The sequence below is a fragment of the Passer domesticus genome, chromosome 1 (genome assembly GCF_036417665.1).
Source record: "Passer domesticus isolate bPasDom1 chromosome 1, bPasDom1.hap1, whole genome shotgun sequence".
NCBI lineage: Eukaryota > Metazoa > Chordata > Aves > Passeriformes > Passeridae > Passer > Passer domesticus.
This window is the reverse complement of record NC_087474.1, coordinates 142,385,076-142,409,159: the sequence shown is the minus strand read 5'-3', so window position 1 is coordinate 142,409,159 and position 24,084 is coordinate 142,385,076. Positions and strand designations below refer to the sequence as shown.

Sequence of the window (24,084 nt, the reverse complement as noted above, 5' to 3'; positions counted from 1 at the left end):
ACTGTAAGAATATAAGACGCATAGTCTATTATTAAATATATAGAGTTAAAAAGGATAAGTACGTATGAAATGATCATATTGAAAAAGATGCAGTTTGGAATCTTTATTCCCCTGATAATAAAATCAGCACTTTATAAAATCATGTGTAATAGAATAAAAATTCCCCTAAAAATATTGGCTCCTGTCTACCTCCCCATTAAAAAAAACACATGCATCAATGCAAAGAGAAAATTTCTATTTTAACTGTGACAATTCCTTTGATGTACATAAATACTTTTCAACTTAACAATTCCTTTTTGACAGGCACAGACAATTTGCTGTAATGGGAATCTTGGAGAAAGACAGCTTGATTCTACCAGGTTTTTTTTCCCATATGTTTTCATCTCAATTAACAAAGTACATTAACAGGATACACAATGCATTAGCTTAAAGGAATAGAATATCTAGAGAAACAAATCCTTCTTTTACATAACCAGTGCTGCAGTTAGTGGTTTCAAAAAACAAGCCTTTCAGTATCTGAAAAAGCCTGAACTTTCACGCAGGAGCTGGGACCACTCTTTTTTTATATTCCAGTACCTCTCCATAAAAGCCAGCTTCCTACCCATCTCCTGTCCCCTGGACATTGCTTCCTTGGGCAGTTCAGCTGCCACCAGCCTCCTCCTCAGTACTGTGTCACACCCAAGCTCCCAGTGACTGCCTCCAACAATGTCCAGAAGCAATACTAGAAAAGACATGAGCAGTAAGGCCCATATGCTCTCCCTCATGCAACTGATTTATAACTTTCTTTCTTCCCCCCACTGATCAGAGATCATCTGCCAGTCAAGCCTAAGCTGAAACTAGAAACTTTCAAGTTACAAAAGCATTAAGGTCACAATTAAATAAAATAAAAGTCCATTTTGCAAACTTTATGCTGATGTAAATGAATAAACATGGAAGTATTGGAGGAAATAATACTATACCTGGAGGAAAATTGCATACTATGCTCTAAAACTAATAAGTTTTAATTTTTTCACATGTTTTGTAAACATTTATAAGTATGTTAGAATTCTAAAACAATAAGATAACTTCACACACAAAAAAAATATCTTTGTGGCTGGGTTGTAACATTCGTGCTTTAACTTGTTCATATGTGAGAATATATGTATAAATAAACCCACACAGCTTACAAAGTCTTCCACTGTGCCAAATATAGCCATGATATGTTATGGTACTTTTTGTATGCTTATGCTGCCTTTTCCTCTTGACAACCAATTAAAAAATATTGGAAATTACTTTCTTAAATGAGAGACAGATATTCAAAAGCCAATACCAAAGCACAAACAAGTAGCTCAAGCCTTTGCAAGTACTTTCCCATGCATATCGTAATAACAGTTCCAAGAAACTATCAAATAAAGATGCACAGACTTTTAGAGAAGGCCAGTCTTGCAGCAAACATTTTAGTTTTAATCTTTGAAAGATCTGGGCTTGGTAAATTGGATCTAAGCCTACCTCCTATGGGACATCCAATATCACTCATAATCTCTCTGTAACTCTGGAAGTAATAATAATTCCTTTCTCCCACCTTTTATTGGCCTGTCTTTTTAAATAACATGCAATCCAGAATGGGGACTGTAACTGTGTTTGTATATATAGATGTACATATAAAAAATGTTAAACAGATACTCAGATATGCATGATAGATAGCTAGATAGCTAGATAGACAAGTATTTATTTATCTACAAAGTATAGTATCTAGGACAAAAGGATCTGTGTCAGTAGAAACCAACAGCTTCTACGTGATACTGTAATCCCCACAGCAAAAAAAAAATAACAAATCTTGGCATTCTGAAAGGAATTCCCTTTTCAAATATTCTGCATCTTTTTTGTCTCTGGCAAGTAGGCTTGAAAGTGGGGGTTATGTTTCTGCTATGTACTCTATATCATTTTTTGGAGCACTTAAACAACGCTCAGATCCCGTACTCTCTGACTAACATGAAAAGATATCTAGAGAGAAAGACTGGTTCCAAATATAGTACTTGATGGTTGAGGTCTTTGCTTTAATTTGATTTTGGAATTTATCTAAATTCAAACATTGCATGTTTTCACTCTTGAAATTATTCAAACCAAATAATTTAGGTAGGTGAGAAAATATTTTTATATTGCTTTATATCTCTTAGATATACTCAACAAAATAGCAAACCCTTTGAAATACTGAGTTCAGTTGTTCCAAAATATTCTAGGTAACACGAGAAAGTAAACCATTTATTCCCTTCTTACCTGTCACCAAAGTACACAGAGAACACCTTTTCTAATTTTTTGTCATCTTCCTAGAAATATTTACAACATTTGAAATAATTTCAGTTTGAGTGTTAGCTGACTCCTCAGTGCCGTTCCAGGACAAATGTGTTGTCTGTTTTTATCTTCTTGGACCCAAAGAGTTTTACAATCAGGCATCATTCTTTGACTTTTTTCACAATCACCCATTTAAGCAACTCCTGACAACTAAACACTAGCACTGCATGCAATAAAATTGCTGTTTCTCCTTGTCATGCACAAATGAAACAAAACCCCCAATAGCAAATCAATGTCTGCACTTTTGAATGAGTATAATTATGGTAGGAAGAAGAAGGCAAATCAATACGAAGATTGCAAGTAGAAGTTTTAGGTTTGTCAGTCCTTTCCAGTGGCTGCTTACATTTTGCACTTTCATAGAGTACTTAGAAGAACAAAATAATTCTCTTTGAAAGCTACAACACAGATCACACAACTACAATATCAACAGCACACTGCAGTATCTAGAAAGCTTTAAGTATTCTCCGGGAGAAACAGAGGCATCACATCTCACCTGTCCTACACCACAAGAGCTTGGTATAAATAGTGTAGAATTTAAAAGCACTATACAATAAAGATACCAGTGTCTGACAAAACCATTATTTCACTGAGAGGTATGATACTTCCCTCTGAAGGCAATAAAAAGTAAATTCTACACTGCACTGTACATAAAGAACAGTTAAAATGAAAAATTAGTTTTATGACAACTCATGTTGTTAACAATATAGGCAGATCAAGATAAGTGGGTGGATTTGGATCATCATCAGAAGACACAAGGCCATATTTGCCAGTCTATTATGTCATGTTTCTTGAATTCATGATCCTAGGAGTGCAATAACTTTTTATGACATGATGGAGAAGTTACATTTTATACATGCTCCAAATACCCAGGCAAGATAAATGAATTAAACTCAGCAACCATATTGTATTTTTTAAATGTTACTGGGCAATATAGCATATGGATAATTCTGAAGTCTAAAGCACATAAATCATCATAAAATAACAATGAAAAGCACACTGTGACTTCCAGACAACTTACATCAAATTAATCCCTACCTTTGTATAACAAAACAGTAGGAAAATATGAGAAATATAAGAAAATTATGGTAAAGAGATTGTTAAGTCAATAGGGAGCACAGCACCAAAATCACACACAATATTTCTGGAACTGATGACAGACTTGAAATCCTATCCTCTTCCTAAAATGGGTCATCCCATTCAGAAGGGCTATACCATTTTAGAAGCAATACTTATTTACATATCCTGTCAAACATTCCTACTCAAAATACAGATAGATTAAAAAAAATTGCAAAGAATAATTTTAGAGAAAAATATGGTAAAGTTGTTATAAGATGCCTCAGTTTGAAAAAAACCCAAACTTTTATTATTTCACCAATTATTAGTTTCTTTGATGCAATTGCATTTATCTTGAGCCACTGAAAATGTATACAATATTGCACATCCAAACCTATGCTTTAACAATATGCTAATTATACAGTTCAGATGATCTGGAAAGAAATCCATTTTGCACTGATGATATAAGGGAGTGACAGTACAATTTACATTAAGAAATGTTTTCTCATTTTTCTCAAAAATTGGTTTGCACTCAGCCGGAGAAATCTAAATTCGACCAACAGGCATCCCTCCCTGCTTCTCCATGGTTACAAAATAACATGACAATCTGAATGACGGAAAAGATGCACATAAGAATGGGCTACAAAAACTCCTCTGGACACAGGTACACAGGCAGTGAATGTTTGCTTTTGTAATCTGATTAAACAGATGATTATTGTATAGAACAATATTGCAATGCTAGAAGCAGACAATTCTCAGTGACAAACATTTTGAATTAGGTCTTCCAAATTGTCTAAATTATCCCGGGGGCAGTTGGCCAGTCCACATTCCTGACTTTATGGGGAGAATTCGAACTGGAGAGGCCAACACAAAGGTTCCCTTTTGCTAGAGCTTTGCTCACATACCTCTCTTCACTCCAAGTTTGACAGTACTGTACTATGGTGTACTTTTGGCACACATTTTCCTGCCACTTTAATACCAACCTGTATAGGCAGAGCTTGAAAGAGAGTGATTGGTTCATTGTGATTTTCCTTTTAGTGTTCAAGGGATACAGACTGCATCGACTGGGAGATGGCACAGTGAGAATCCTGATTCCTGGCGCACTGCTCTTCATCAGCCACAGACATCTAAGCACACAGAATTGGAGGGCTAAAAACAGTCTTGATTTATTCATTTGATTCAGAGCTATCTTGCCAGATATATTATGAAAAAATCTGTACCCATAATTTATCCTCAGACTGATACATTTCATTACACTGTGGATGAAATGGGGAAATGAAAAAAAAAATTAGTTTCACAAGTTTTTAGGACTGTGTAGCTTTACAGATGCAGCTTCACCAATGCTGGAATCTAGTCACATTTTATGTAATATTAAAACTATACCAATGCATTACAAGGATAAACTAATACATTATAATCATGTGCCACAGAGAAGACTAATTATAGACTCTCAGAGACAGAGCCTAAAAGAGTCTGGCATTTAGAAGTGCAGATGCAGAAATATTCAAGATTATCAGCAGTAGTGGACATAACAGAAAAAAGATCAACAAGGATGGATGATTTGAGAAAAACATTACAGACTATCACACCAACCACTTTTTATTTAATAAAGAATGTTTATTTAAATAGTTTAAAGTCAAACTAAAACATATTTCCATCAAACAAAAGCTAGCATTTTAGAACATTTCTTCAGACAACCTTTTCTTCTTTAGACCACCATCTTCAGATAACCATTTCCTGGCTTTTATTTGTATTATACACATATTTCTCACAGGGAGGAACAGAATTTGAATGCCAAATTAAAACCAGCATTATTGGAAGACTTAACAATAAGTGTGAAGACAGAAGCATGTAAGCCTGAGGATAAAATAAATCCATCATAATGTAATTCCACAAAATAAAGATGAGGTTAATCTGAAACCTATGAAAATTAATATCAAGATTTTAATTGACCTCAGTAGGTTTCTGCAGCTAGGCCCTGCATGTTCAACATGTGAGTTCAGTGTAATTTTGTACTGTTTCTACAGAATGTTCACCCTACCACCAGTTCAGCCCCCTCTCAGCAGTTTATGCATTTCTACTGAAAACTGAAGTGTCTGAAATGACTCTCTGCAGTTACTTCCTTCTTTGCACAAATGTTTTCAAAGACATTTTTGAATATGCAAGAGCAAGTTTTTACAGTTACTGTTCTTCTTTTAAAAAAACACAAAGCCATGACGAATGTGCAACTCTGCAGTGATTTTCTCTGGAATATGATAGGGTGATAAATTGTGGACTCTGGAAAAAAATCATAGAGGAAATGAATGGCAATTTCAAACACACATAAAAATTCACTACACTAGAACATTTCAAAGTTACAAAAATAAAATTTTTGAAAGTACATTTTGATTTTCAGATCACTGAAATTACTTCATAACTATAAAATGTTTGTCCAAATTAGGATACTATTGTAGCTTTTTAAATACAGTTTTCTGGAGTAAAGTGCTTGTAAGTTTTGTGCAGAAAAACTGGTTGATTTGTTTTCATTTTCTCCAGGAGTTCCGTATGCCAATAGCTAAAAGCTACTGACAGCCTAACAGCTCTTTCGTTCTTACTCTATTCCACAAAACCTAAAAGCCATCCTCTAGTAAACAGCAAATTTGATCAGTATTTCAACCTAAACACTTCACTGTTTCAGGCTTCACAGGTGGAAAAACAGTATGATAAATTAGACTCAGTATACCATGTCTCTGTTCACTTTCCTGGAACTATCTGCTTGAAACTAAGAGAAGTCATAATCTTCCAGTTGCGGTATCATACTCCTTTTAATGATACAAAAGCATGTAGAAGATGAGAGTAACTACCTATAGCTGTTCTTATCCCTTTGTTCCTCTCTTCTTTTTTTTTTTTTTTTTTTTGTTTTTTGTTTTTGTTTTGTTTTTGTTTTTACAGAAGAGAATTGTAAAAGTGTTTGCAGGAGTAGAAAAGATATTTTTTAAAAATCTCCATTTATAATGAAGTGCAATATTAAAGGTGATGGGAATTTTAGAGACAGCACAAACATTTGAAGTGTCCCTGTCACAACATTTGCTTTGTGATTCAGGCATTGGACATCACATACCTGAAAGCCTCCAGCACCTGCTTTTGAAGGCTTGGCTCTTCTCTTGCACCAGGTCTGTGAAACAGAAGAAGGGAAAAAGATGAATTCCCATCTGGAAGAAAGCCACATCACCAGCATTCAACCCCACGATGCTGACACTGTGCATAGACATATAGACAAATGATTACCTGATTAAAGTTGTCCAGTTCCAGAAATGTAGGCTGCAGTTGCTCTGAATTTTCTAACTAATACATCTCCTTCTGGCATTTCTGCTGCACTACTGGCAGCCCACAACAGAAGAGTATCTAATGTGTTCCATCAAGTGAAATTCCCATTTGGCCTTTTATCTCACGACTGTTGAACTCTGCACAAGTAATAATACAAAATATCTCTCACCTGAAATAACATTTACAATATTTACAATTTACAATAACATAATCAATAATGCATTTCCTGTGATCCACTCTACCATGGAAGAAAGTAGCATTCAATGTGTGGAAGTATTTTAAAAGAAGAAATGACAACAAATTCCAGTCATCATGGTTTCTGTATGATTGCTTTCTCTCCTTTCACATATGTTTACACTCACAACAGTTACACCAAGACCATTCAGGAGTTCATTTATTCACCCACCAAAAGGCATTGCTAATAACAGAACATTTTCTAGGGTTCTGCCCAGGGGCTCTGGGGTTTAAACTGCTGTGTTGGCCTTTGCTCACCAATGGAGAAATGTTGCTACCAATTATTTTATCTCACCCAACCTGCATGCCTCTTGTACATAATGATATTTTTTAGGCTTTAAATCTCCTTGCTAAAGGCACTAAATGCAGATGTGTGCTGGGCTTGAGGCTTATAACTTGTAGAAGGGAATACAGTGGCTGACTAAATGAACACGGTCAAAGGACTGAGTCAAATTCCTCTGAATTCACAATCTAAAGCACACTAATGGACGGAAGTTAAATGTATGGAACTTGCTAACTCACAGTAGCACATTTGCATATCCAAACAAACCATAATTTTTCCATACTAAGTGATTTTCGTTCTCCTGTGCTGCACATATTAATTAGAGAAAATAATTAAGTTGTAAATTATCTTATCTACTTGAAAGACAATTGGGAGAAGATGGGCCAGAAGTGTGGAGAAGACAAGGGTTATATGGGCTATTTACCCCTGCCTCAGCTTCATATTTTGTGTTACATATGAATAAAAGTGCAGGAGGAAAAAAAGGAGCACCTATTTTGGGGTCCCAGTATCCTTTTCCCTCCTCATCCCTGGGAGCATGTGTGTAGAAAAGAGTGTGTGAACACAGGCAATGTAGGAGTAAAAGCTTTGTGTGTCTCCATTTCCTTCAGTGATTCCTTATCTTTTTACCTTGTCTAATGTTTTGTTTTCTATCAACCTAACACACCTCTGGTTATCAAACCTCCATAGCACTACAAGGACAAAACTTCCCTTTACACAATAAACCAAAAGGTTCATTCCCACTACAGAAAGCATCAATCCTTGTTCACAAGGGTCTTTTGGTTTTCCTCTTCCTTCTCATTCATCTTAAGCCTCACATCCTCAGACTTTTCTCTTGGTTTCCGCAGTAAAAGAAAACCCTAAAATTAAGTGTTATTGTAATTACCCAAAGAGTATCATGGACCTTGCATTCAGCATATCAACATACTGCATGGAAATCCAATATAAAATCTTTTTTTGATCTTATTTTTGTTCCTTTCATCTAATGTATTATAATTTCATGCTGTAATATGTAGGTAAAATGGAATTCAGCAATCATGACCACTTGACAGCAAACAGATCAAAAAATTCTAATAAAATTTTATCCAGCTCAAGTAGCAACAAACATCATCTCAAAATCAAACAACAAATGCATGTTTAACTTCTCAACATATGCTTTCAAAGTTCTCTAGGTGGATTATTTTATGTTTTTCTTAAGTTCACTTTTCCTTTTACAGTCATTCTTTCTATTTATCTTTGCATGACTTCTGTCTCAAAGACATTTGCAATTCCTTCCAACTTTTTCATTCATATGCATTTTACCCCAGTCTTGCAGATGTCCCTCAATTCTGGCAACACCCAACTTGCTTGTCAGTAACACCTTCAATAAACTGTAATTTAGAGAATGTAATGTATGTACAGCACCTAACCACATTTGGACTGTCTGGCATCACTCATGTCCAAGCATTTAAACTGGATGCATCTGTAGAATAAAACTTCGTGTACCATTTAATCAATATTTGACTAAAATCTAAAGATTCTAGATAACATATGTATTTTTTAATTTTCTGTATTTTTTAGAATTCAGTCATTAATTTTATAGTGCTCTCAGCAAAAAAAAAAAAAAATCCCTTGCAAGATTTTTCATCCCCTTTCCTTTCATCTCTTCATCATAAAAGTGTCCTTTGTATAGTCTGTAGCCATTGTACACTCTTTACAGACTACTGAAAACAAATTATTTAAGTGTTAAAACCAAATAATTTTTGTAAAACACACCAAAGAAGTTATTCAAAACCTTTGTATGAAAGCAAAAAAAGTTTTTTTAAAGACCTCATATTTTCATACTCTTGGGACAACTAGTAAAACAAATTCTACTTTTAAGTTGCCAAGTTGCCATTTTTTGTTGGACTCCCAAACAAGTGAAGTCTCTATAGTCTTCAAAAGATTAGCAAAAGGATTCCTACAGCTCACAATTCCAAATGGATCTTGTTCCCAGCTATCCTGGTAAGAATATGTGGTAGACTCACCAGATCCAGGTCAGACTAGATTTTTTTTTTTTTTTAATTTTTTTTTTTTTTTTTTTTGTATCTTAACCACATGAAAAAAATAACACTACCAAATGCAATCAAGCAAAATACTGATCAAATACATCTACTCTGTGTAGGCCTATCTGTCCATGAAAAGGTGCAAAAGTACCTCTCATCTCTGGGTGACATCTGCTTTCCTCTTCTCATTCAACTATACACTCCTATGCTAAGACAATGTTATTCTGATACACTCTCCATTGTATTACAAATTTTGGGTTTTCTGCCAAAGCCTCAAACCATGTTTAAGGCTACTGACTTGTCACAAGTGTGAGAGTTACTTAAATTTAGTCCCTGTTTCTGTAACATTCTGGTAGCAGGAATCAAATATCCCCAATAAATGTACCACAGTGAGAGTATGGGGCTGCTACACCTACCTCAGTGTCTGAATTTTGATGGTACAGTTTTCCCATTTGTTGTTTACATCATGCCTTTAGAAAGCACCACAAATGCTTTTGCATTTCAGACTCACATTTTTACTCTTCCAGAATACGATTATTTGGATTCCTGCCTCAGCACCTCACACTAGCTAAGCTAGAGATAGCAAACCAATGTTGAAACTGTAGTATCTGAGTTAGTTTGCCCAATTTTCAGTAAGTTTAAATTAATTTCAAGACTTTTAAAAATTATTTTCAAGGCAAAAAATGACCTGTAGATTTTTGTGTTGCATTGTAGCACTGCCAGTAAACCAGTACAGTTAAGGCCAGCCTCTTGCCTTTGTTACATTTTTTTAACTTAGCATGATGCCATGTGTACAAAATTCTGAGCTGATCTCAGCATGCATTTGTAGGTTAATACATAAACCATAAACTTATTGATTAATATGAGAACACACTGCCCCACTGACCCTTGTCCTTTAAAACAAAGACTGCTTGTACAAAGAGATGGGGGATTTCTTGGGTACGCTGAATGTTTTCACTGACCATTCCAATGCAAATAAAAATTCAATTACTATGTAATCTCACTGTTTCAACATCAAATTTTGAACCAAGAGCTTTTCTTGAGCTGCAATGTTAATAAAAGGGCAGTTTTTATAAAAATATTCTTTGCAGTTTCTAAATAGCAACAGATGGTTATGTCTTCTCTTGAAAAATAATGTCATGCATCTCAGAAACAGCTCATCCATGAGCTTGTGTTTCAAAAGACTGTGATTAAAGACAATATACCTTCCAACAGATTACCATGTGAGTATGAAAGAGAAGTATGTAACATCAATGAACTTCCACTTATCCCCAATTTCACACTCAGTCATCACTTATAGCATAAAAGATTCATATCCCTGTATTATTCCAGTTTTAATTTCTTCCAAATGATGATCCAGTCAGTAGCATACTCTTCTCTGAAATATAAGAGAGGTCATAATTGCTTGAAATAGAACATTTGCATGCCAGGCACAGAACACAGTTACACATACATAGGATTTTATCCTTATCATCATTTGGTATTGGGATAGTTGCACATTATTAATGTGTGGGCTTTTTATTCATTATTAGAAGTCTGTTATTGAAGGAGGCAGCCCCAAGTCCTGCACAGAATGTCACCCATCCTCTAGATGTCTCTGGAGATTAATTGGAAGAACATTGTAACTCTGAGCAGGATCCATTGTAAGGAGTCAATCATTATATTGGCATTATAGCTGTTCTTCAATATTTGCTCTGTTTGAAGAAAAGAAGTATCTTTCTGCCTGCAGTCTTGACTCAAGGCTACCCTCCACATGCACACTAAGCTTTCTTTTCTCTTAGATGTGTTTCTGTTTTGAGATTTACCCCTGCGTTTTAGCAACAGTATTCACTTTTGTTAACACTTCAGTCACTTATAGCAATATGCTGCAGTTCTGTAATATTCTTTGATATATCCATATTAAAAATTGATGTAGGCAAAATATTGAGTTAAAGCTGCATAGTTGAACTTAAATTATGGGAATCTGGTTCACAAAGCTGCATATTTCACTACTGATTTTTTAATATCTTGATACTAATACCTGTCAAAAAATAAATGGACATATACTTTGGATATACTTTTTATACACTTTATGATGTCTGCCATTACACCCACAGAAACAGAACAGTCTCCTGTGGCAGAAGTTTTTCATAATTTTGTAAGTGATTCTACACCAACTTCTGCAGCTGAAATATAGCCTACTACACATAGCACCATACTGCTCCTCTGAATTAGACAAAAGCATAACTTATCCAAAACCCACTGATATCACTTCCCATTTACTTCAGCTGGCTTTGAGCAAGCATTTAGGAATACTCTTGTGTCAAACAGCAGTCTGTACTAACTGGAAGTAGGTTGTCACTCAAGAGAAGTGCCACCGTTTTGCAGTGCTTCTGGTCTTCAGTGTTTAGTCACCTTCATTTTTAAATGCGTTTGAAATACATCTTCAAGAACAAATGTGATCAGTGTAAAAAGACATGACAACAGAAAATGTCATGCTGTCTTTGGCCAACATAGAAGACGAGCCTGCACGGTATTGCATAGCAGTCAGTAGCTAATGTATAAGCTTCTTAAAAGCAAATTTTCTTCACTGTAAAAAGTGATTTCAGCAACCTTGGTGCTTCTCCTGAAGTATAAGCATGAAGAAAAGAAATAATAAAAAAGACACCTTTTGATGAGAGGTTATGTAGTCTCTACAATTGAGTAAATTTAGTTGCTATTGCAGCAGAGGAATGTGATAGGAAATTTTACAGTTGAAGGAGAAATGTCACAGTATTTTGATAAGAGAGCGATGAACTTTTTTTCCCTTGTGCCATTATCAAGGCGAAGTGAACAAAATACATCATTTATAACCCACTGCTCTACTATTATCTCCTGGTGAGACACTTGTTTTAAAACACACAAGGACCTTTTTTCTCCAAGACTAAAGCTCTCTGTGAGGCTCAGTCTTCCTTTATAACCATGAAAGAAAGTTGACACTTGTGTGGGCCAAAGTTTCCAGGCAACCACACAAGGGCACTTATACACCCTCCAGGTCACCCCTCGTTCTGAAGTACAGAGGAAGCATATGAACAGTGTATGTCCCTTTGATCACAGATACCATCTAAAACTGATGTGGAGAGAAAATCCTGCACTTTGGAAGAAAAGCACTATAGTCTCCTCAAAGCTTTTTCTTACCTAATATACACAGAAAGGAAAGGTTAATGTGGTAGTGCAGAACTGCTAAAATATTTTTCCCTTACCCACTATGAAGTGCCACTGACTTTCTTCTGATGCTTAGTACTCTTGCCCATGTGTTCTTGCTCCTAGTTTTGGTTTGGCTTTAGTTGTTGGGGTTTTTTTTGTTTGTTCTGTTTTGTGGGTTTCTGTTTGGTTTGCTTGTTTGCTTGTTTGTAATATTACCCTTCTATTAACCTCAGCTGATTTACTGCTCATTCAGCAAACTGCTGAATGCTCCAGCAGGCAATTGCGTATGAGCACCAGGGCAGGGTACGAGAGAGCACTCAGTAGAGGGAACTTCCAGTAGTATTTACAGACATAGACAAAATTCCACAACACTTCCATACTGATGTATCTAATAGAATATAAAAAATATTTCCTTCTATTTTATGTAGAATAAGAGAGAAAATTTTTGTAGTCAAAATCTGGTGATAATTGGTATAACCAATGTGTTTTCAGTAGAACTAAATGTCTCTTTTAGTAGAATTGAATGTACATGAAACTAAGTTGCCACATCAAAAGATAACAGAGAAAATATCAGAGTACAGTATTCTTAAGTACCCCCTCATTACTACTTATATATATATTTTTTTTTGTCCTGTAGTACAAAAGTTAAACTCAGACATAAGCAATCAGTTCAATTTATTTCATGAAAACAAACAAAAACGCTTGTTTCCAGAAATGACGGATGAATTTACCGGAGCCCTCAGGTTACTCTGCTACTCCTACATACAATGTGTTTAACAGCTCAAACGGTTTGTTTTGACTGTTAATGTTAGTGCATTTGCTGAGTCAATGAGAAAAAAGAGACATAATGTGAACAAGAAAAACTTTAAAAGGAAAATAAAATGAAAAGTTAATAATTTACATTGAAATGCAGCACATTTAATTCTAACCAAAAATAATTAAAACCTTGAGACAAGCCTAATTATAACAAAACTGACAGTTTCAAGATAGTTTTTAGATGTATAAGCACAGCATATAAGTTTATGTAAATACTTGTCAAAATACTGGAGAAAACTACGGAACCTGAATTAGTTGTCACCTTAAGTAATGTAAAAAGTGAGAAGAAAAACCACAGATTTTGAACAATTTATTGAAGTTCTCATCTGGAGAGAGATTTTCACCAAAAAAGAAGAAAAAAAAATAAAAAAAATAAAATTAAGCAGAATGCTTACTTCTGTTTTCTTATTTCTTATTACTTTCTACTTAAATTAACAAGGACAGCCATGGTTCTTCAAGTTTTTGCTGAATTTCCCATTGTTTTGGAAGCTTCCAAAAATCATGAAATCACCAGATCACTGCCTGGTAACGAATGTAAATTCTCAGATCACAACATGAAATTAAAATAAAACCAACAAAATAGTCAGGTGGATAAAGTAAGCTATTAAAAAATAAACATTTTTGTTCCCCATAGCAAAATTTTTTAAAAATATTATTGTTAAAAGCAAGATATTTGAAATGTTTTGCTGAATTATACAGCATTTCTTCTTAGGTTGTAGAAACACTGCCAAACTCATTCAAACAGACAGATGCTTGCAGCAAGAAAGACTATTAAGAAGTTAAGCCATTCAAGACTCTGAATGAATTTAGAAATATATTCTTCCAAAGCTTTACTGGGAGACCTGTGATTTAATTGTCACACTCCAAAGCTGGTGGGCAGGTCACTCTATTACACAGCTCTTGTGGAGAAGGGTTGGTCTACAACCAACAGAGTCTCTCAAAACAGGATGATAAGTAAATTTCACAGTTATCACAAAATAACATATGATATTAGGAGGTAGCTACATGATAACTCCACTGGAAACAATGGTAATTACATAGTAAATCGTGTCAATGATACTGCATTATCTCCTAACTGTTCAATTAACTCGTGTCACCACTGCATACTATGTTTAGAAAGTTGCTGATGCAATATTTCCGTATCATAATTGCAAAGATAGTTGAAGAAGATAGCACCCTATAATTTCAGAAAGTTTCGAATATTACTTGGTGAAACTATTTCTATTATGAAAAACAAACAACCATTGAGGTGAAAAATGACACCTAAAAACCTGGAAGGTACCCTAAATGGAAAGAGCTTACCAAGACTGTCATCAAAGAAACTATTTTTCATCTTTCATGAAGGGAAGGAGATATTATTTTATAAATCAAATTCTAATTGTTATTCATTCACCTAAACAAATGGTAAGAGCCCTCAGCCATCATTGAAACAATTACAAATTTAATTCCTGAAAAAAAGTAACTTTTCCTGTGCTAGGCAGATAATCTGATAAATGTTGATTACTTTATATTAGGGGAATATGCTTAAATTATAAAAAAGCACAAGTATGGGATAAAACACATAGCATTTTAACTCCCTCAAAATGCTGCAACTTTACCAGGGACACAACTGGCCTTCTCATCTTCACTCACACAAATCAGAAGTCCAGTGGAGTGAACGGAATTACTCAGACATAAAATGGAATAAAATGCTGCTAGGAAACACTCACTGCTATTTCTCTTGCCTTTTAATATTCAAGACAGCAGGATATGACTGTTCTCTTTCAGTGGTGTCATGTTCTGTTTGTCCCTATACCACTGATTTGCAGTTCAACAAGTTTATTCCTAATATTTTTGTGAGTACAGAATTAAATCATCAACTGGTACAAATCAGAGTTACAGCCAGATCAAAGCATAGGCAGAGAGACGGTGTTATGCTGACTTCATCTTAAAATCTTGTTTTGCCATAGTCCTTGCTGCAAAAGAAAGGGCTGATATCTGTGAGTCAATCCTTAAGTACCAACCAATGTAAAGTTTTAAAAGTCTCCTGTCACAAGGATGTTTTGGTACACAGATACCTACGAGACATGAAAATTTTTGAAAATGTTCAGAAGTATCTCCATGAGAAGACCTGTGACACTTAAAAGCTTTCGACTACACAGCAACATTTACCTGCAACAGAAACACTTCTGAAGTCTGAAGTTGCTTTTGTTGTATTTTTCAATTTTCCTTTGTGACAATATTATTTCGTACAGCTTGTTTGGATTTAGAGCACCTCATTCAAAGCCAGCTCCACCTACTTTTTCATCTCTGCTCATACCAGTTTTGTTGTTACAAGAACACAAAGAAATCTGCATGATTTTAGCGCATGACTCGTTTCCAGCAAATCAACACACATACTTTCAATTTGTTATGCATGAGAGATGTATAAAACTATAGAGATTTGGGGCTCTGGAGGACAAAATAAGCAAAATACATAAGCATTGTATCTAAATCACAGCAGAAGTTAAACTCTAATTTTAACATACAGACTGTATAATGAATTCAAAAATACCAAGACTTTAAAGCTATCAGACCACATTCTAGACTTGTCCTTGGCTGTCCTAAGAATTTACTGCATAACTGTTGTCCATAGGAGCCAGCTTGTGCTACAGATGCAAAACATGCAGTAAAAGCAATGCTTCCATCCCTCCTTCCCAGCATCTTCTTCCCTCAGACTGAGATGAAACTAATTTCCTTCGCATGGCCCTGCCCCACGGCTTCTTCGCAAGTTAGGCATTGACAACTGGAAACCAAATTACTGGCAAATAAGGCAACTTAAAAAAAACTCCCGGAGTTCAGACTTTGCCCAAACCTCTTCCAAAACAGAGATATGAATAAGGTAAGGTAAAAATTCCTTAACATTCAATCTCTTTTGCAATAATTAAGCATTTGTATTTTTTAAATCTCTGATTCTGTATCCAGCAAGTTGAAGGATAAGAGTACAAGAACAAAAGCAAGAGACATCAGTAAGATTAAACACATCAGACAAAAACAAACCCCAAAAATTTCCCCCAAACTCTAAATAGTAGGTTACATTAAAAAAAAAAAAAAAACACATTAAAAAAAAAAAAAGAAAAAAAGAAAGAATGCTGAATACAGTTGCATTTTCAATTTTTCAGTTGGAGGAATCTGCACTGTTCCAAACTGGGCAACTTTGGGGGCTTCTTTATTGTATTATTATTATTATATAATTTACAGTATATTTTTATTTCTTGATTTGGCAAAAATCTCCCAATATAAACACAAGACATGAGTTCAACTTTCTGAAAGTGGTCTGAATTATAAAACCACAAATGAAGCAATCCTAATGTAGTTCACTCTGTTGCCAACTTCTGCCAACTAGCATAACAGATAATAATGAAGTTGAAATTAAAAACAGGATTAAAAATAGGGTTGCTTTGGTTGTCTGGGTTTTTTGTTGTTGTTTCTTTGGTTTTTTTTTTTTTTGTTTGTTTGTTTTTTGTTTTTTTGCTATCTGAGTTTTTGGGTTTTTTATTATTTTTTTTCTTTTTCTAGCTTTACCATCTTCCAGCATCCTCCACAGAACTTTTGAGAAACAAGACATTTCTTTTGAATCAGATATCCATTATCAATTTGGACAGAGAGCGTCTGAACCAGTATTATCTGCAAATGATTTATGAGGGCAGGTATTTCTCTACCTGAACATGTTAGTGAAACCATAAATATCAGTAGCGACAGAGATTCAAAGAAAAAGCCTTGAAAAATATTTTGTATGGGAAGTTAGTTTCATCTGATGAAAATTTTAATTCACCATTTCTGTGTTTTTAAAGAGCTTTAATGTTAGCCAGGTCTATCGTTCTTTCTTGCTGATATTTTCAACATACTTATTATAAATAATTACCTATTAATAAAATCTACGGAACTGAACCAACTGATCAGAGGTCTTCCCACTGACATTAACTAAGAATGCATTGGAGTCTGAACTGTTACTCAGAAGAAAAAAGTACATTCCATATAGCACTGTAAAACCAGCATTTTAAATTGCTCATGAAGAATATCCTCAAAAACCCTCAGAGAAACAGGATCCCCTTTTCTGCTGTGTAACCTCTGACTCAATGAGTATCAATAAACCATTTACCTTTACCTTTGGGAGTCATCCATCTCCTCCTCTCTAAAATGGTGTCAGTAATTCCTTCTCCTAAATGGAGAAGGATGGTTTTATACAACAGCTCTATGTACTATGCATATTCAGGTTCTTCAGACTTCTCTTCCACACTCTGCCCAGACCTTGAGATTATATATATATGGAAGCACCATACAGAATTATTGATAAAATAATTCAAAACCAGCTTAATGACCATTTTGATTTATATTACATTATTTTCAATTTCCAACATTGTCCACTTTGTGAAAAAGATAAAAAAGAGGGGGAAAAAAGCGTGTTCTCTGTGGAATTGATTTTTTAATTGTTAATTTCACTTCTAGATGAAATTCATGTTTCATGTTTTTCTGAGCTTCTTTTTCACCCTTTTCCTATTTCTGTTTATTATTTCTGTTCATTTATTTCTCAATTACTATTAGGTGGATCAAAAATAATAGAAAATAAAAAAGTCTCTATAAATTGAAATGGAAGGAATTATCCTTTTATAGTACTGTAAACACGTTCAGCTGAAGTAAGTGTTAGGGAAAAGCATGTAGGTACTAAAATTAAATTGTAAAAATAGAACTTTACACATGGGTGTTTCCATACACTGTCTTCATTAGGACATTTTGATACTTATCTAAGTGTCAAGTGGAATGCACATATGCTAGATCACACCCTGTATTTATGGTTCTAATAATAATGTATCTATTAACCATGTTTTCTACCAGAAGATTTCAAAATTTTGGAAACATAAAAGTGAATTAAGCATCAGATCTTGTTAACTTATGAAGCTAATATTAGCTTTCTTTCATAGATAATAAAAAAAATATATCAAACCTAACCGAAAGTCTTTCAGTTTTGTGAAGCTCAGTTGGGTTTGGTTTTAGAACTTCTCTTCCAACATATTTCTAATCCACCAGTGAAGTCCTTTACTAGTGAAAACCAGGTTGTTTTCCCCAGAATAGGGAACTGGAAAAATCAAGGTCAAATTTTAAGCAACAGGGAGTTGGCCAATGTTACAGTGGAAATAATTCACTAGTCTCATTTTTTATATTACGCTTTTTATGTCTGAAAATCCAACGGGTTTTCATGTGAACTATTTTAAAAATTGGAGAAAATAGAGTTTTTTTTGCTCTGTATAATAAAGATATATAGCTGTAACATGCTTATGATTTTTTACTTGTATAGCAAGTACTATACTTAGTTACAATAACACAATAAACATAGCCTGAGTAATCCAGGGAAACAACTTTAACCACAGTGAAGGCCCCATTAGGAGGACATGCAAGATCTAACTCAGATTTCCTTTCTCATATTTATTGTGTAAGGGATCATACAAGGAATCCACTCTGCTGGATGTAGAAGGGTTCATGAAAGGCAGAAGAGGAGCCCACAGGCCTTTCACACCCTTCTTCAGCTCATTGCTGTATAGTGTGCTCATCCCAGAGACTAAATCCTTCCTGTCAAAATATGAACGGCTCTGTCAGGACTGGTAATTCAGTGCAAGGAGGAGGGGGGAGGAATTAAATGGCTGAGAATTGCTACAACAAGGGTGTAAAGGAAAGAGGAGACTGCCACTGCAGTGAGGCTACACGGAAATACTTGGAGCATCCCGCAAACAGCAATATTGGAACACTGATTTGAAAAAATGCTACATTTTACTAATGTATGACTATGTCATGACATAAATACATAAAATAAAGTAAAATAAAATACAAGAACTGCCAGGAAAAAAAAAATCTCTAAGCATGGCTATAAATAACCATATTTACGATGGATGGGTTTTGCATGGCCCTATAAAACAGGTATTACGATACACAGGACTTTAGCAATATTGTTACTAGAGTGAACAAGAAAACCATTTTCCATCAAATTACTGCCTCTTTCTCCCTAAAAAGCATCTGACTACAGCAGAGATAATGTAAAGTTCAGCTATCAAAAATGGCTTCATTAAGAACTTTAATGAAGCACATGGGAGCCATTTATTGACTTCTCAACTATTAAGATATAGCATTATTACTGCTTTAACAGTATTTCCATTTTCATTTAGGAAATAACTAATCAAGGGATCAATGTACCAAAGACTTTATTTTCTCTCCCATGGGTCACTGAAAGTACATTTTTTAAAATGCAAAAAACGTAAAGGCAATTCCCCCCAGTGCCATATCACACAAGCAATTTAAAGAAATAACAAGGAATGCTAAAGGTCAACGGCTCCTGATCTAAGCCATGTTATAAAACAAATGAAAATTGTTCATGGTAATTCTACCTTTCTGGTGGAAGTAAGAGATCGCTTTCACATCAAAGAGGCTTACCTCCGAAGTATGCAAAGCACCTCCACCCTGACCCGCTGTCAACCTGTGAGACATTTCTATTTCTCAGCCTTACTTAGAATGCAAACTACTGTTTTCCTGGTAGTTCTCACAGCTCCACTTCCTTTGAGGTACAGATGTGTAGCCAAAGAACCCAATCAGATAACACCCATTTACATATTTATAAAGTCTCCTGTAAAATCTCGTATCAATTGTTGCCACTATATATAGCCCTTTCAAAGTATCTTGTGGGCACAAGCGCTCCACTGCACTGCTCCCTTCAGGAGTCCAGATATATCGTATAATGTGATTTCAATGTAAATGTGGCCCATCACACAATCATACCACTTCACAAACTCTTTTCTGCTGGGGTAGCTTAAATCTAAACACACTCAAGCAGCTTGCTGCACTGGAGCAAGATTTCCTCCACATAAAAAAAGTCAAAACCCCCAACACAACAATGCCAAGGAAAAAAAAATCTGAACATTTTCTGCAGAAAGATGGGCCGTCTCCAAATCCTTGTGCCCTATCAGACAAATTAAAGTAAATCAAGCATGAAATGAAGCAGAAGAGCCCCGAGATAAGGCTCCTTTAAGTCGTTTACAGATTAGGATAGAGAGAGGTGCATCTGGTCTCTGGCAGTGAAGGAGGCCAGTTTCTCATCTCACAATAGCAGCCTGTGTATAGGATTACCTTACCTTGTCACTGACAAGGGAAAAAGCGCCTGCAAAATGTCTCTAACTAACTTCCTAATGTTCCCAGCTAAGTTCTCTTATTAAAGTATTAACTGTTACAATGATAGAAATAAATTTTGATAAAACAAAATAAAAACAGACACCAGTCTGATTTATGAGCTGGTCAGACACTGATAAACTGGAGGCTCTGCTACCAGCAGATGAGCCTCTTCTCTTATCAGTCAGGATTTCACTGCTAGAGACAGCAGATAACTTCCCAACTGGAATTAGGGATTCAGTGAACTGTGTGTTACTGGTCAGACTGGTGCTCCAGCAGCACCTAAAAAGGCCCCTTGTGTTATCCCTTGGGATTTTGTGTGGCACGCAGTGAGATGTTTCCCTGCTGGACGTGACGGCTGAACTCAGAGGTCTGCACAGCTCATGGGTAAACTGGTGCTCCTGCGGTGGCAAACCAGCCTCCCTGCTCTTATCAGCTTCTACAAATTGCAGGCCTGCCTTCCTGCCTTCCTTCCTTAGGAAGACGTGTCTCTGCTGCAGCGCCATCATCCACTTCTGCTTCTCTCCTGCACCACAGGGGCCAAACCAAACCAGCGTTCCCGAGCGCGCCCGGCTGCCAGCCCAGGACAGCAGCACCGGCACCAGCTCCCCTCGGAGCACAGCGGGCCAGGCATCGCTCCAGCAGGCACTGAGGAGGCTGCCACAGGCTCGCAGGGGGAAGGCAGTCCTGGCAGTCTCCCGTCTCCATACAGGTCAAGCCCACCACACTCAGTGCCTCCAAACTGGGACAAGAACGCTCTGCTGAATGATGCCGTGCTGGAGGTGTCCTTGGTTTTGCTGTGGTGTGTACCCTACAAATGCACCACTAGTCTGAGTGTGAAGACACCTCCTAGCTCTTCAACAAACCAAAGTAAGGGTTTGCTATGTAACCCAGCAGTAATCAAGCATGGTTATTATATATTGAGAAGAAAGCAAGTAGATGCACGCTAACACATACTCACAGCTGAACACGTACAATACTTCAAAAGAAGCAAATCAAGTTAAAATTAGTGCCTGCTTTATGATTTCCACCTTTTAGTTCTCCTTGTGAATACCAGAAAAATAAAATGGGGTTTTTTTGACAAAAAATAAGATCGTCAAAACAGCAATATTAAAAAGGAAAAAAACACTATTCCCTCCTTAGAAAGATTTTATATAACCTTTTCTTGCACAAGGAATAAAGACCTGCAGACTGTCTAATTCCAGCGACAGTGTATGTACTAGGTGTGAGGATGAAAACATGTACTATGCTTTTTAATTTACTGCAGTTCTAGAACAAAGAAAATATTCCCACCATTACAGTACCATGAACTAGTGCTAGATCAAGATTGTACTTATACCCTCAAAGCTCTACAGAAAAGGTGTATGTGCACCCTTATTTCCCAAATGAGAATACTTTAAAACAGACCTGAATACTTGCTACTGATATTCAAAGGCAGAAACGACCCAGAAATCAGAATATAACTTTAGTGAACTAAACCAAAAAGAATGTAGGGCAGGATAGCAGCAAGTATGAAATTGTCCTTCAGGCTTTAACTGTCAGACCCTAAATCGATGATGCTTCAGGAAATCATCCTGAATGTATGAAAAAGGAAGGCAGAAGGCACTGCAATTCAGCCCAGAGCATCTTCTCCAACCAGCCCTTCACACCACCCTGAATCCCTTATATTCTTCCTGCTTTTTTGGGATATTTGGAAGACTGTCTCCAGCTCTCCATAATATTCAACCCAACTCAACTGGGGTGGGTCACCTGCCTGTCCAAAGCTGCCCACTCTCAGACTGCTTTGATGCACTGACATCCCCTTACTGGCCTTGTATGCTGTGCACTATAGAAGGTTTTGGGGACTGGGGTTTTATTTTCTTTCTGAAGGCTATTTCACTGCTTCTTCATTTGCCAGGCATCACTCACTGCTATGAAAATGAAAACCATGCCATATTATCACCCAAGGATTTCAAAAATTGTTACAAACAGGACAGGTGAATGAAATTATGCATGTAAACTCTCCCAGAGGAGGGACCTTTCATCCTTTGGAAAGATGGTCTGAACAAGAGAAATGAAATTTTTTTATTCACTGTTGAGACTAATTTCAAGCACAACCCCTCCTTCTCAATGAGACAGATGGATTTCTGTTTATATGTGAAAAATTTCAGCTCTCATTTCACTCATTCTTACTTGCATTTTAAAAATACACTGCAAAACTGCATCAGTGCAGTATCTTACACTGACAAATATGATGAAACCATGATGAAAAATTATAAATTAGTATCTTATTCTGCCTGCATTTTGTATGAATGAATAATCCAAAAGGTAGAAGAGCACAAGCTCTCTCTGTGGGATGAACACACCTGATTTGCAGCTGCCACTCTTTTTGCAGGCACAAACCAATGACATGTGAAGGCACTGTGAAACACAAATGTGATCTACCTGTATCTTTCACTCATTCATTTATGCTAATTTTAATGTTTGCACTAATATATAGGGGATTCAGGGCACAGGAGAAAAAGAGTATTTATTTGTACCCTAAAATTATTCTCAGTGAAATTTAGATAATAATTCTCTTCTGTGCAGAGAACTGATACATTTACACATCTGTGACCAATTGACGATGTCTAACAAGCACTCACTGTTTGCCACTGTCAAGTAATAAACTAACTTACATTATGCCAAAAAATGAGCATTTTTTATTCTCCTATTGATTAACACTGTGAGAAGGTGACACACTGTACTACTCCTATTTTTGTAGCAGACTCATAAAATTCTTATGACAAATTTTTGTTAACGTGTTGTATCAGAAATATTCAAAACCATTTCACATTACACTAAAACTGCAAATATTAATCCATAGAGGAAAGATTATGTTTCTATTCAATAATGTACTATATTATGTAACAATTTTATACATGTTCCTTTAAAGCTATAATGCTGTCATTTCCAAAAGCATTTCCAAACGTGAACTAAACTATACATGAAAACCAGATTCTTAGTGCAATGACCTAGAACACCATATAATAAAAAAAAAAAAGATAAGGATATTCCTGACTCCAAACCATAAGCGACAACTATATGAACATCACTTCTTTAGTACTAATTAGAGTGCTGATTTTTTTATATTAAAGTGCTGACTAACTAATTTTAGAGTCTTGTTAAAAAAGCAAAGGAAGTGTAGCAGTTCTAGATTCATTAATAGTTTAGATCTTAGTTAGTGTTACCAGTGTGACAAATAATAAACTGTAAATATAACCGTGCTTAGAAATAAGTGCAAGATGGCACTTTAGCCTGGTTGCCTCCAACAACAAAGAGCATTATACATTTTTCCCATTTTACCATAGATTAGACTATTCCTTTGGCCACCAACATAATTTTCCATTCTCAAAATACTCAAAAGCAATGAGGAAGGTTTCTGATCTGATATGCTAAAATGAACTCCTCTGATTAATGGATTCTGAAAATACAAAATGCTGCTCTACTTTCCATTTTCTAAGTGTATTACCTAGCACAAAACTTCTGATAAGAGATCCTCAAAGCCATCTGGATCTGCAAAACAAACAAACTTTCTATGACGGTCTAGTATACTAAAGACAGACGAAAACCTATGTTGGTCACCAAAATGCCACCTACAGTGAAATTTCTGTAACCAGTACAGTGCAAGTGAGTGCCATGCTGCAGCCAGTACCACATCCAGCCACAGAGACTCCCACTTTCAAC

The 24,084-nt window shown here is 35.8% G+C and overlaps 1 protein-coding gene and 1 long non-coding RNA gene across 5 annotated transcripts in view; both read right to left on the bottom strand.

The window, feature by feature from the left end:
- The window catches only part of ZFPM2 (zinc finger protein, FOG family member 2), a 306,033-nt gene that overhangs the window by 171,944 nt on the left and 110,005 nt on the right, over positions 1-24,084 (bottom strand). The window lies entirely within an intron of this gene.
- On the bottom strand, positions 5,043-7,420 carry LOC135283497 (uncharacterized). Its single transcript, XR_010349233.1, has 3 exons — positions 6,652-7,420; positions 6,485-6,538; positions 5,043-5,661 (listed from the first exon to the last, which is right to left on the bottom strand). It is a non-coding gene; the product is annotated as an uncharacterized LOC135283497 (long non-coding RNA).